Raw genomic sequence first — 14,936 nt, forward strand, 5'->3', positions numbered from 1 at the left:
GACTGTTCTTTATGTCGTTGTTATCAGTCGATAGTATGGTGCAATTATCACATTATACCTTAATATAAATCCGGTTTAAGGTAGTTAGTACAGCAGTAGCTCCTATAATACAAAACTACAGTACTACAATGATTTACCCATTACATATTTTTAGTGATAACCTCACTTAAACATTAATGTACAAACTATATTTTGCTAAAAGATAGTTACACTTGGGAAATTACACACTTTTACATCAAACGAGCATACAAAACAGTTAAGCCTTGGTAGAAGGCTACTTTAATAGAAAATATAGGTTTTTCTGAGAGATTCAAACTTTTACAAACACTTACATACATGTTACAACTTATACTTGCGGCAGGTTCACACATTTTTAATAACAAACACCGACACTAAAACACTTATGAACTCACCAGCTTAATGCTGATAAACTCTTTCAAAATAACTTGTATTCTCAGGTCATCAGTAGACAGGTACCGATGCCAGCTTTTGAGAAGATGGAGCGCATTCAAGACTCATCATATTATTTTGATTCACATTATATTTTTGGTGTCTAAAAACTGTACAGAACACGCTTGTATTAAAATTATATATTTAATGCAATGGATGATGTTGTTTGCTTATTTACATTTACTGTGTTGTGATACTCTACATGACGTCCTACACCCCAGAACGTTTCCGCCGTTCTTGGTTTTGGGGTGTGACACGTTCTAACTTGGATTCAGAACACCGAGAAAGTATTTCGTGTTTCTCATGTGGATGATGAAGACAAGGCTATTTATTCTTCTGCAATGCTCATTGGAGAAGCTTTAGTCTGGTGGGAAGCAACATATGAAGCTCTGGATGGATGTGACCAGGAGAACTTATCCTAGGAGTTGTTCAAGAATCGTGTGTTAGAGAAGTATTGTCCTCTAGATATGAGGAGAAGATTGGAGAAGGAATTCCTCGAGCTTAAACAAGGAGGAATGATTGTGAATGAGTATGAAACTCAATTTAATCACAGAGCAAGGTTTTCTATGAAGTATATTCCAACAGAAGACGAGAAAATTCAGTTATTCATGGAAGGACTACGACACGAAATACATGATTTTGTTATCAACCGGGATGTTTTGTCATTCGTTAAAGCCGTTGAGTATGCTCGAAGGCATGAGCATGACTTAGAAATACGTGGTGCCACTCCTACTATTCCAAAGCATCCACGTACTGAAAGAACTACTCCTGCTTCCACTATTCCACCAGCTCAATCTATTCTGTCACAACTGGAAATTTTGTATCTTGTAAACTATACACTCAAGCTAAAGTGAATCAAAAGCTTAAGAACATGCGTAACACCTATTATTGTGACAACAGAATTTCAATTAAATACACCATACAAGCATTACAAATAGCCAACAAGCAATTGGAAACCCTAGAAGTTCTTATTTTGGTCCACTTTGGACTAGAACTTCCTTATTGGGCCTAATGGACCAATAAACTTCCAATTTGACTATCTTGGGTTTAGAACTCTTAAATGGGCTCTAATTGGACCCACATCTATTTGTTTCAACATTTTGGGCTATGTTGGACCTAGAATGAAATGAATTAAAAGCCTTGATACATGAATGACCTAAACTAGTCCAATAAAAATATAAAAATCCTACCACATTCCTTTAGACTTAAAACATACTCAAGATTAACACTAACATTGGGCTTAGGGGCAAAGGCCCAAATTTTTCCTCTTCCCTTCCAAATTCTCGGCCCAATGCACAAGCCCAAGAGGAAATGGAAGAGTTGACTTTACCATTGCCACATCATTGTTATCCATAGGACATCCATGCAACTCATCTCATTCTTCCACGCAAACATCACTTCAAAATCACTCTCTTCTCTCCTCCCTCTCACTCTCGGCCGAGCAACACACACACACATTCACAAAAATCTCTCAACTCTCTCAAGAACACTCCTTCATCCCCACTCCAAAGATCTCGAAATTTAGGAGCTTTCAAGAGGATCTTGCAAGTTAATCATCATCTTAGGTAAGTTTTTACTTATATCCATGATCTAGCTACTTCACTCCATCAAAAACCTCTTCTAAATCTATTCCAACTTGTGATCATGCACCTTAGAAGTCATCAAACTCGAGATCTACCAAGGAAAGGTGCTAAGGCCGAAAATCACCAAACTTTCTTCCATCTTTTCTTCCAAAAACCGAAAGCTTCAAACAAGGTGAGCTTCATACCCCCTATTTTCGGTTTTTATAAGTTTTTTTTTTTTGGGGGGGGGGATGCAAGTGAAAGTGTAGATCTATATGTGTTTTGTATGCTTTGTATGATTCCATTCTTATATGTGTGCTTTTGTGTGTTATAATGTTGGATCTAGCCATAAAACCCCTCAAAACCGAGATATACCTTATGTTAAAAGACTCTAGCATCAAATATATTTCTACATACAAAGTATTTTTAGAAAAATGGCTAAATGGTTCAGTAACAATTTCTTTGGGCTAAAAATACCATTTTTGGACTTAAAATGCGAAAAATACAAACTTTAAGGGCCTAAATTGACAAATCACGAATTTTGAGGGTTGAACTATGTCAAAACAGTTTCAATAGAACAATTTCTGGAAATATACTCATTTAGAGGATTAAAAACATAAATTTCAAGCTTAATGGGCTAAAAATGACATTTTCGGCCCAATGAGGCCCATTATGCGAAATTTTCTGTTTTGGAGGGCCAAAACTGTGTTTTTCTATAAAACAGTGGACTATAAGTGATCCAAGTCCTTTTCAAAGGTTAAAAATGCTTTTTAAATTTAAAAAGGACCAAAGTTGCAAAAAAATTTACAATTTGGGCCAAAATTGTCAAACTTTCGAAAAAGAAAGGTTATAACCGAGAAAAAACTGAAATTCAGGGACTTAAGCTGTTTTCTATGAAAAATATGCTGGAAAATACTTATTTCAATAATTTTTGGTATTAAAATGTCAAGAAAATTGATTTAAGGACCAAACCGGAAAGTTTTTAAATAAAGGGTTGAAAAAGTAAATTTTTACAAATAAGGAGGGCCTGAAAACAGAAAAATCCTCAAGACTAGTTCAATACATGCAATTTGATCAAATGATGATACCACGACTATCGATGAAATACAATACATTACAACACCAAAAGTCGTTGTCAAACGAATTGGTTCGGTCTCGAACCAATAAAAATCCGAAACTACTAACACGACGACACTATGACATTGCGACATTATGATAACGATTGGGAAGTCACTATACATGCGAGTGTGCACAGACGTCTACGCACCACCTTTGCGCCCCAAAAGTGTAAAATCTTGTTCGTTGAGCCTAGCTAGCCCAATGACCTGATCTTAAGGCCCGAAGACCTCTCTCTTACGAAGTGTTGGGTTTTACCGATCCGACATAACGTAAAAGGACTTTCAATGGCTTGTATACTACTGGTCCCCAAGGGTCCTTTGGTATTGCTAGTAAAGTCTACCTTTTCATGCGAGGTGGGTCTGGGACCCCTCGTACCTTTTATCCCAAACCGGCTAATGGAGTTACCGAGGCCTTCGTGTCCTCGTTCTCTTCGGGTGTGGGACTACACGTAGTCAGGGCGGTTGGATAACGTGATTAGTACGGACGACGCCTACGGGATCGTTAGACGTTAGTATTGCTATAGACTATTCGTTTGTGTAACGTGTGTTTGTAGCAAATAATCATGCTAAAAAATAATCCAACGTCGCCTGGTACCGATAACTTCACACGTTGCAATTGTTTCCATGTACGTTCATGTAATTCAAAGAATTAGGAAAACATCGAGTTTTCCTAGGGTATTTCAATACATACGGATTCGGAATGCACACAAATTTTAAATGAACAATTTTTACAAGTATAGAAACAAACAAGCATACCTATGGATCTTCACACATTCTTGACTTTACTATTTTCAGAAAATATCGGATTTTCTGGTGTTTTTCAAAACATTACAAACATTGGATTTCAAACATTACTTATGAACTCACCAACATTTCATATGTTGATGTTTTTCAAAATACTTGTATTCTCAGGTAACAGATAAAGTGAAGGATGAATTGTACCCTATGACGTTTTGCTGTGGTTTAATTTAGTATCAAACAGTTACTTTTGAGAATGTAATATTCTGGGAACAATGTAAGGGATGTAAACGCTACCAGTTGTATCATTCCGAATGTTGGTGATGTATAATGTTATGTTTCATGTATATTCATTGTGATGGTATTCAATTGAGTCACGACAGCCCTCGGACGTTTCCGCCGTCTGGTTCGGGGGTGTGACAGGTTGGTATCAGAGCTTTGTTTATAGTGAACTAGCATATCTAGCCACACATGGATATGCAACTATAAACCAAAAAGAGGGACTAACATAACTCTGAACAAAACAAGTAAATAAAACACCCTTGCTTGCACTAGGAATAGGAACATAACGACGAACCAAACAAAAATAATACTAGTGTCTCGGTTAATTCGGGACTGTTCTTAGTGATACCAAGGAGTGAATGTAGCCTGATCAACTACATTCTCTCCAAAGTAAAACTGACACACGCCATGATGAGATCGGGATTTCTAGGGAATCTAAAACTATACCCCTACCACCAAAAAGAGAACGCCTGTTTAGCTTGTGCAATAGCGGTAGAGTCATAGGAAAGTGATAGCTTATTCGTATACTTGCTCCCAGTCTTCATGGAGGGGGAGCATCAGGACATTCAGTTTCACCAAGCCCTAGAAGCACACGGGATACTCGAAGACGAACCAGAGGGGAATCAGGAGGGAGTCCACGGCGTTGAACCTGACGAATACATGGACACCGACTACGAGTTCGAGGAGACCGACGATGACATGGGGGAGGATCAGGCCCCGGACATAGTTCACGTCGCATCTCCTGTTAGCGAAGCGCAACAGGATCACCACGTCCCACCAGTGAATCCCGCGAGGGAAAATCGCTCCCTAGAAGCCGAGATTGCCGACTTGCGGCAACAACTGTTCGCCATGGAAGCACGTGCCGTGCAAGCAGAGCTTGAGAGGGATGAGGTCATTGTGGACATGACTGAGATGGCTCAGCTGTTGGCTCAGTACTTCGGCATATGATTTCACCGTTATAGTAGGACGCAGCTCATCGCGGTTAGCGATAGACTTGTCATAGTAGGTCGTTAGGAAATATGCTATGTACTCCGACTCTATGTTTAAGTGACTACACTACTCATAGATTCGTTATGCTGTCGAATTAGTATCACTCATGTATGCTCCTACGAGCAAATTTTCATGTATAAAATGCGGATAATATTAATAAATTTTTACGTGTTTTATTACAATATTGCAAATTGCTATGTGTTGAGAAATTATTATTGATTGGTCAATGGTAGTAGTGTTTAAGTTCGTACCATGCACCTAGTCAGTAGGATCACGACCTCACAGAAACAACATACCCTCAACATCTTTCCGTATTGTGACAGAAAGATGCCTCCCCGACCTGCTCACGGAAACCCAAGACCAACCCCACCTGAAGTTGACTCAGCCGCCTTCCAGGCAGCTGTATCTGCAGCAGTCACTGCAGCGATTGCGCAAATTCAACAAGGGAACAATGGAGGAGTCAATGGGCAAGGAGCCGGAAGTTCGAACAACGGAATGAATCAAGGACCCACCAAGACATGTACCTACAAGGACTTAACAAACGCCAAAGCACGAACTTTTAATGGCACTGGAGGGGTGATCACTCTGAAGCGATGGATCGAAAAGGTGGAGTCAGTATTCGAGATATGCGACTGCCCTGAGCACATGAAGGTGAAGTTCGCGGCCTGCACTTTTGTGGATCAAGCACTCACCTGGTGGAACGGACATGTAGAATCCATGACAATCCCTGTAGCCAACTCTATGCCGTGGACAGAGATGAAAGAAATGTTAATGGCTGGGTACTGCCCACGAGGCGAAATACAGAAGATGGAGCAAGAGCTATGGAACCTCACTGTGCAGAACGCGAATATCGATGCCTACATATCGAGATTTAGCGAACTATCTCTGCTGTGCCCGGGTATGATCGCCTCGGAAGGAAAGAAGATTGAGCGATTCATCTGGGGACTCACATCACCAATTCAAGGGAATGTGATAGCTGCAAACCCCGAAACATTTGACAGTACGAAAAGATTGGCAAAAAGGTTATATGACCATAACAACAAGAAGGGAGAGAAGCCAGTGGAGACTGAGAAGACGAAGGAAAGTGATGGCGAGAGGGGAAAGAACAATAAGAGGAAGGGGCGCCAGGACCCCGACACCTCCAAGAAGCAGCAGACAGTGGCGGTTAATGCTGTTACCGCACCGGTTCTAGCCGCACCACATGCTCCAACCTCAGCCACTTCAAATGCTTCCAGACCTTATTCCGGTAATCTTCCCAAATGCAACAAGTGCGGTTTCCATCACTATGGAGAATGCAAGGATTTTCAGTGCACCAGTTGCAACCGAAGGGGTCACACTGCAAAGTACTGCAAGGCTTACCCTCCCCATAACCAAAATCAGGGAACCAACAGCAACAACCCTCGCAACAACAACAACAACCATGCCAGCGGCAATAATGCAGGGCCTAGCTACACCTGCTTCGGATGTGGGAAGACTGGACACATCCGTCGAGACTGTCCTAACAACAACAATTTAAGAAATGGAGGAACAGGAAGGATGTTGACCATGGGTCAGAGTGAGGCCCTTCAAGACCCCTCTGTTGTTACCGGTACGTTTCCCTTAAACCACGCTTATGCATGCATCTTATTTGACACCGGAGCGGAACGAAGCTTCGTAAGCAATAAGTTTAAGCATCTATTAAGACAACTACCCCAAAAGCTAAATGAAACCTATACGGTGGAAATGGCCAATGGGAAAACCGAATCCACTGGGGAAATCTACACCGGATGTACCCTAACTCTTAATCAACACGTCTTTCGAATAGATCTAATGCCAGTGTCAATTAGGAGTTTCGATGTGATCATCGGCATGGATTGGTTAAGCCCCCACCATGCCGAAATTATGTGCCATGAGAAGGCCGTTTGCTTCGCCTCCCAAATCACGAAACCCTGGTAATTTACGGAGACAAATCTAGCATGAACCTTCGCCTCGTTTCGTGCATCAAGGCACAGAAATATCTAAGAAGGAACAATCTGGCGTTCCTAGCTCACGTGGTGGACAAAACCAAGGGGGAGATTAACGTTCGAGACATTCCCGTAGCATGTGAATTTCCGGACGTGTTTCCTGAAGATCTCCCGGGAGTACCCCCAGAGAGACAGGTTGAGTTTTGAATCGACCTTATTCCAGGAGCAACTCCTCTTGCTAAATCACCCTACCGGCTGGCTCCTGCCGAGATGCAGGAATTATCCAGCCAACTCAGCGAACTTTTGGACAAGGGATTTATTCGACCTAGTTACTCGCCATGGGGAGCTCCGGTGCTCTTTGTCAAAAAGAAAGACGGATCTTTTAGAATGTGAATCGATTACAGGGAATTAAATAAACTCACAATCAAGAACCGCTACCCACTCCCACGAATCGATGATCTATTTGACCAGCTCCAAGGAGCTAGTTATTTTTCTAAAATAGATCTACGGTCCGGATACCACCAACTCAAAGTCCGGGAAGAGGATATTCCAAAAACCGCTTTCCGAACTCGCTACGGACATTATGAATTTGTCGTAATGCCCTTTGGTATAACGAATGCCCCTGCCGCATTTATGGACCTAATGAATCGAATCTGCCGACCGTTCTTCGACAACTTTGTCATTGTTTTTATCGATGACATCCTCGTCTATTCTCGAAGCAAGGAAGAGCATGGCCAACATCTCCGACAAGTCTTAGAAACTCTGCGATCAGAAAAACTTTACACCAAACTCTCTAAGTGTGAGTTCTGGCTGCGAAGTGTGAATTTCCTAGGACATGTAGTCAGCCAAGATGGAATCCATGTGGATCCCTCTAAGGTCAAAGCTGTAGAAGGATGGGCCATCCCGACAACGCCCACAGAAATTCGTCAATTCTTGGGATTAGCAGGCTACTATAGGAGATTCATTCAAAATTTCTCTAAGATCGCCAAGCCACTTACCTCGCTTACGCAAAAGGGCGTACCATTCAAATGGACAGACAAACAAGAGATTGCGTTTCGAACCTTGAAACAAGCTCTCTGTAGCGCACCTGTACTATCTCTGCCTGAAGGAACGGAAGATTTTGTAGTCTACTGCAACGCGTCAAATCAGGGCTTAGGTTGCGTTCTCATGCAACGTGGGAGAGTGATAGCCTACGCATCCCGCCAACTAAAAACGCATGAAGTAAACTACACGACCCATGACCTAGAGTTGGGAGCTGTAGTCTTGCCCTAAAGATTTGGAGGCATTACCTTTACGGTACAAAGTGCACCGTCTTCACGGATCACAAGAGTCTCTAACACATCTTAAACCAAAAGGAGTTGAACATGAGGCAACAAAGATGGGTTGAATTGTTAAACGATTATGAGTGTGAGATTAAGTACCACCCAGGCAAGGCCAACGTGGTAGATGATGCCTTAAGTTGGAAGGAGTACTCTAATCGTTGTACGAAGACTCTCTCGATAACCATTCAATCGCACCTGGCCACTCAAATTGCAGTAGCCCAGTCGGAAGCCATGAAGACGGAAAATAGAGCAAGCGAAGCATTGCGCGGAATGGAAAAGAACCTGGAAGCAAAGGAGAATGGAGTATACTATTTCATGAACCGTATTTGGGTCCCTAAATTTGGAGGGTTTAGAGATGTTGTCATGAAGGAAGCCCACAAGACGCGATACTCCATTCATCCCGGTTCCGATAAGATGTATTTGGATATTAAACAACACTATTGGTGGCCTAACATGAAGGCGTAAATCGCGACCTACGTCAGTAAGTGCCTTACGTGCGCCAAAGTAAAGGTGGAATACCAAAAACCCTCAGGATTGTTACAGCAACCGGAAATTCCTGAGTAGAAATGGGAAGGGATTTCTATGGATTGCGTGACCAAGCTACCCAAAACGTGGGATGGATTAGACACCATATGGGTAATAATTGACCGACTGACGAAATCTGCCCATTTCCTGCCAATTAAAGAATCGTACAAGATGGAGAGATTGATGCGTTTATACATTCGAGAGATCGTGAGACTTCACGAAATACCAACATCTATCATCTCGGATAGGGACAGTAGGTTCACGTCCCGATTTTGGCAATCACTCCATAAGGCGATGGGAACAAACCTCGATATGAGCACCGCTTATCATCCACAAACGGATGGTCAAAGCGAGCGAACCATCCAAACGCTCGAAGATATTCTCCGCGCATGCGTAATAGACTTTGGAAAGTCTTTGGACACCCACCTACCCTTAATCGAATTCTCATACAACAATAGTCACCATTCGAGCATCAAGGTGGCTCCTTTCGAAGCACTGTACGGGCGTAAATGTAGATCACCGTTATGTTGGGTTGAAGTAGGTGACACCCAGCTAGCGAAAACACACATGTCGGACAAAGCACTAACGGGACCGGAGATCATCCGTGAAACCACGGAAAAGATCGTTCAAATCAAAGCTCGGTTGCAAGCATCGCGTGACCGACAAAAGAGCTACGCTGATAAACGCCGAAAGCCCTTAGAATTTCAGGTCGATGATCGAGTACTGTTAAAAGTCTTGCCCTGGAAAGGAGTCATTCGTTTTGGGAATCAGGGAAAACTAAATCCACGGTACATTGGACCTTTCGAAATCGTCGCCCGAATTGGTCCAGTAGCATACAGACTGCAACTACCCGCAGAGCTAAACGGTGTACACCCCGTGTTCCATGTCTCTAACCTAAAGAAGTGCCTATCAGATGAAACCCTTGTCATTCCTCTTGACGAAATCAAAATCAAAGAGAATCTCCTGTTCGTCGAAGAACCAATCGAAATTATGGACAGAGAGGTGAAGCGTACTAAACAGAGCCGCATCCCGATCGTGAAGGTACGGTGGAACGCAAAGCGTGGGCCAGAATTCACTTGGGAATGCGGAGATCAAATGAAGCAAAAGTACCCTCACCTATTCTAGCATTCTCAAATCTAGCTTTCAAACAGAATTTCGGGATGAAATTCCCTCTAACAGGGGGATGATGTCACAACTGGAAATTTTGTATCTTGTAAACTATACACTCAAGCTAAAGTGAATCAAAAGCTTAAGAACATGCGTAACACCTATTATTGTGACAACAGAATTTCAATCAAATACACCATACAAGCATTACAAATAGCCAACAAGCAATTGGAAACCCTAGAAGTTCTTATTTAGGTCCACTTTGGACTAGAACTTCCTTATTGGGCCTAATGGACCAATAAACTTCCAATTTGACTATCTTGGGTTTAGAACTCTTAAATGGGCTCTAATTGGACCCACATCTATTTGTTTCAACATTTTGGGCTATGTTGGACCTAGAATGAAATGAATTAAAAGCCTTGATACATGAATGACCTAAACTAGTCCAATAAAAATATAAAAATCCTACCACATTCCTTTAGACTTAAAACATACTCAAGATTAACACTAACATTGGGCTTAGGGGCAAAGGCCCAAATTTTCCCTCTTCCCTTCCAAATTCTCGGCCCAATGCACAAGCCCAAGAGGAAATAGAAGAGTTGACTTTACCATTGCCACATCATTGTTATCCATAGGACATCCATGCAACTCATCTCATTCTTCCATGCAAACATCACTTCAAAATCACTCTCTTCTCTCCTCCCTCTCACTCTCGGCCGAGCAACACACACACACATTCACAAAAATCTCTCAACTCTCTCAAGAACACTCCTTCCTCCCCACTCCAAAGTTCTCGAAATTTAGGAGCTTTCAAGAGGATCTTGCAAGTTAATCATCATCTTAGGTAAGTTTTTACTTATATCCATGATCTAGCTACTTTACTCCATCAAAAACCTCTTCTAAATCTATTCCAACTTGTGATCATGCACCTTAGAAGTCATCAAACTCGAGATCTACCAAGGAAAGGTGCTAAGGCCGAAAATCACCAAACTTTCTTCCATCTTTTCTTCCAAAAACCGAAAGCTTCAAACAAGGTGAGCTTCATACCCCCTATTTTCGGTTTTTATAAGTTTTTTTTTTTTGGGGGGGGGGATGCAAGTGAAAGTGTAGATCTATATGTGTTTTGTATGCTTTGTATGATTCCATGCTTATATGTGTGCTTTTGTGTGTTATAATGTTGGATCTAGCCATAAAACCCCTCAAAACCGAGATATACCTTATGTTAAAAGACTCTAGCATCAAATATATTTCTACATACAAAGTATTTTTAGAAAAATGGCTAAATGGTTTAGTAACAATTTCTTTGGGCTAAAAATACCATTTTTGGACTTAAAATGCGAAAAAAACAAACTTTAAGGGCCTAAATTGACAAATCACGAATTTTGAGGGTTGAACTATGTCAAAACAGTTTCAATAGAACTATTTCTGGAAATATACTCATTTAGAGGATTAAAAACATAAATTTCAAGCTTAATGGGCTAAAAATGACATTTTCGGCCCAATGAGGCCCATTATGCGAAATTTTCTGTTTTGGAGGGCCAAAACTGTGTTTTTCTATAAAACAGTGGACTATAAGTGATCCAAGTCCTTTTCAAAGGTTAAGAATGCTTTTTAAATTTAAAAAGGACCAAAGTTGCAAAAAATTTTACAATTTGCGCCAAAATTGTCAAACTTTCGAAAAAGAAAGGTTATAACCGAGAAAAAACTGAAATTCAGGGACTTAAGCTGTTTTCTATGAAAAATATGCTGGAAAATACTTATTTCAATAATTTTTGGTATTAAAATGTCAAGAAAATTGATTTAAGGACCAAACCGAAAACTTTTTAAATAAAGGGTTGAAAAAGTAAATTTTTACAAATAAGGAGGGGCTGGAAACAGAAAAATCCTCAAGACTAGTTCAATACATGCAATTTGATCAAATGATGATACCACGACTATCGACGAAATACAATACATTACAACACCAAAAGTCGTTGTCAAACGAATTGGTTCGGTCTCGAACCAATAAAAATCCAAAACTACTAACACGACGACACTATGACATTGCGACATTACGATAACGATTGGGAAGTCACTATACATGTGAGTGTGCACAGACGTCTACGCACCACCTTTGGGCCCTAAAAGTGTAAAATCTTGTTCGTTGAGCCTAGCTAGCTCAATGACCTGATCTTAAGGCCCGAAGACCTCTCTCTTACGAAGTGTTGGGTTTTATCGATCCGACATAACGTAAAAGGACTTTCAATGGCTTGTATACTACTGGTCCCCAAGGGTCCTTTGGTATTGCTAGTAAAGTCTACCTTTTCATGCGAGGCGGGTCTGGGACCCCTCGTACCTTTTATCCCAAACCGGCTAATGGAGTTACCGAGGCCTTCGTGTCCTCGTTCTCTTCGGGTGTGGGACTACACGTAGTCAGGGCGGTTGGATAACGTGATTAGTACGGACGACGTCTACGGGATCGTTAGTATTGCTATAGACTAGTCGTTTGTGTAACGTGTTTGTAGCAAATAATCATGCTCAAAAATAATCCAACGTCGCCTGGTACCGATAACTTCACACGTTGCAATTGTTTCCATGTACGTTCATGTAATTCAAAGAATTAGGAAAACATCGGGTTTTCCTAGGGTATTTCAATACATACGGATTCGGAATGCACACAAATTTTAAATGAACAATTTTTACAAGTATAGAAACAAACAAGCATACCTATGGATCTTCACACATTCTTGACTTTACTATTTTCAGAAAATATCGGATTTTCTGGTGTTTTTCAAAACATTACAAACATTGGATTTCAAACATTACTTATGAACTCACCAACATTTCATATGTTGACGTTTTTCAAAATACTTGTATTCTCAGGTAACAGATAAAGTGAAGGATGAATTGTACCCTATGACGTTTTGCTGTGGTTTAATTTAGTATCAAACAGTTACTTTTGAGAATGTAATATTCTGGGAATAATGTAAGGGATGTAAACGCTACCAGTTGTATCATTCCGAATGTTGGTGATGTATAATTTTATGTTTCATGTATATTCATTGTGATGGTATTCAATTGAGTCACGACAGCCCTCGGACGTTTCCGCCGTCTGGTTCGGGGGTGTGACATATTCTAACTGATCCTAGGAAGCAAGCACAATCTCAGAGTGCTTTTCGTGGCTGTGGTAGGTCACAATCTTTTTCTATTCAATCACCATCATGTCGCGTTTGTGGAAGGAATCATCTGGGTCAATGCAAAATAGACAAGGAATCCATTGTCTGTTATGGGTGTGGAGAAACAGGTCATATCAAGCCAGCTTGCCCAAGGAAGGATGTGACTTGTTATGCATGTGGTATTACTGACCACAAGAAGCGTTTTTGCCCTACTCTTACCAGCCAAGTGACAGGATGTCAAGCTTCTGTTCAACAACCAACGAGAAGTCAAGTCCCTGTCCAACAATCAAAGAGTACTCTAGCTAAAAAGGAGGAGGTGCCAAAAGCTAAGGGTCGTGCATTCCAGATTAACGCAGAGTAAGCACGTGAGGACCCAAATGTCGTGACGGGTACAATTCTTGTCAACTTTAGACCTGCTCACATCTTATTTGATTCTGGTGCCTCAGATTCTTTCGTATCTTATGAATTTGCGCATTCTTTTCAAACTATTTGCTATGCACTTGCACAACCATTTCACGTAGATACTGCAGGAAGTATATCATTACTTGCTGATAAAATCTATAGGGATTGTGTCATAGAAATTGAAGGCTATAATTTGGTTGCTAACCTAATCCCTATCTCCTTGCCCAATTTCGATATTATTCTCGGCATGGATTGGTTATCAAAGAACCATGCAGAACTCTTGTGTTATGAAAAGATGGTACGCATTCCTATTGAAGGGGAAGATTCTATTCATGTCTATGGTGAACAAAGAATCTTAAAAATAATCTCTTTCCTCAAAGCTCATAAATTCATATCGAAAGGTTGTCCTATCTATCTGGCCTATATAGTTGACATCTCAAGAAAGGAGATTAAAATAGTAAATGATATTCCCATTGTTAACGAATATCCCGATGTTTTCCCCGATGATCTGCCTGGACTTCCTCTGGACAGACAAGTAGAATTCCGAATTGACCTTGTGGTCGGTGCTGGTCCGATCGCAAAGACTCCTTATCGTCTTGCAGCAGTCGAGATGAAAGAAATGATGATCCAACTGTAGGAATTACTTGACAAAGGCTTTATTCGACCGAGTACCTCTCCCTAGGGTGCTCCAGTATTGTTTGTTAAGAAGAAGGATGGATCGATGCGAATGTGCATTGATTATCGCGAGCTGAATAAGGCGACTATCAAGAACAAGTACCCACTACCTCGAATCGATGATTTATTCGATCAACTTCAGGGTGATAGCTATTTCTCAAAAATTGATTTAAGATCTAGCTATCATCAGTTGAAAGTAATAGAGCAAGATGTACCGAAGACTGCTTTTCGTACTCGTTATGGGCATTTCGAATTCCTTGTCATGCCATTGGGTTTGATAAATGCTCCTGCTGTATTCATGGATATGATGAATCGAGTATGCCGCCCAATGCTCGATAAGTCTGTCATCGTATTCATCGACGATATTCTAATCTATTCCAAATCTGAAGCCGATCATGCCATTCATATTCGTGAAATCCTAGAACTCCTTCGAAAGGAGAAACTTTATGCTAAATTCTCGAAATGTGAATTTTGGCTCCGTCATGTTCAATTTCTTGGCCATATTATTTCCAGTAACGGTGTATGTGTAGATCCCATCAAAATCAAAGTCATTCAAAATTGGGAAGTGCCTCGTAATGCTTCCGAAATTCGTAGTTTCTTAGGTCTCGCAGGATATTACCGGAGATTCATTACAGACTTTTCTCGTATAGTCGTACCCCTCACAAGC

The sequence above is a fragment of the Lactuca saligna genome, chromosome 5 (assembly GCF_052625555.1).
Source record: "Lactuca saligna cultivar CGN05327 chromosome 5, ASM5262555v1, whole genome shotgun sequence".
Classification (NCBI taxonomy): domain Eukaryota; kingdom Viridiplantae; phylum Streptophyta; class Magnoliopsida; order Asterales; family Asteraceae; genus Lactuca; species Lactuca saligna.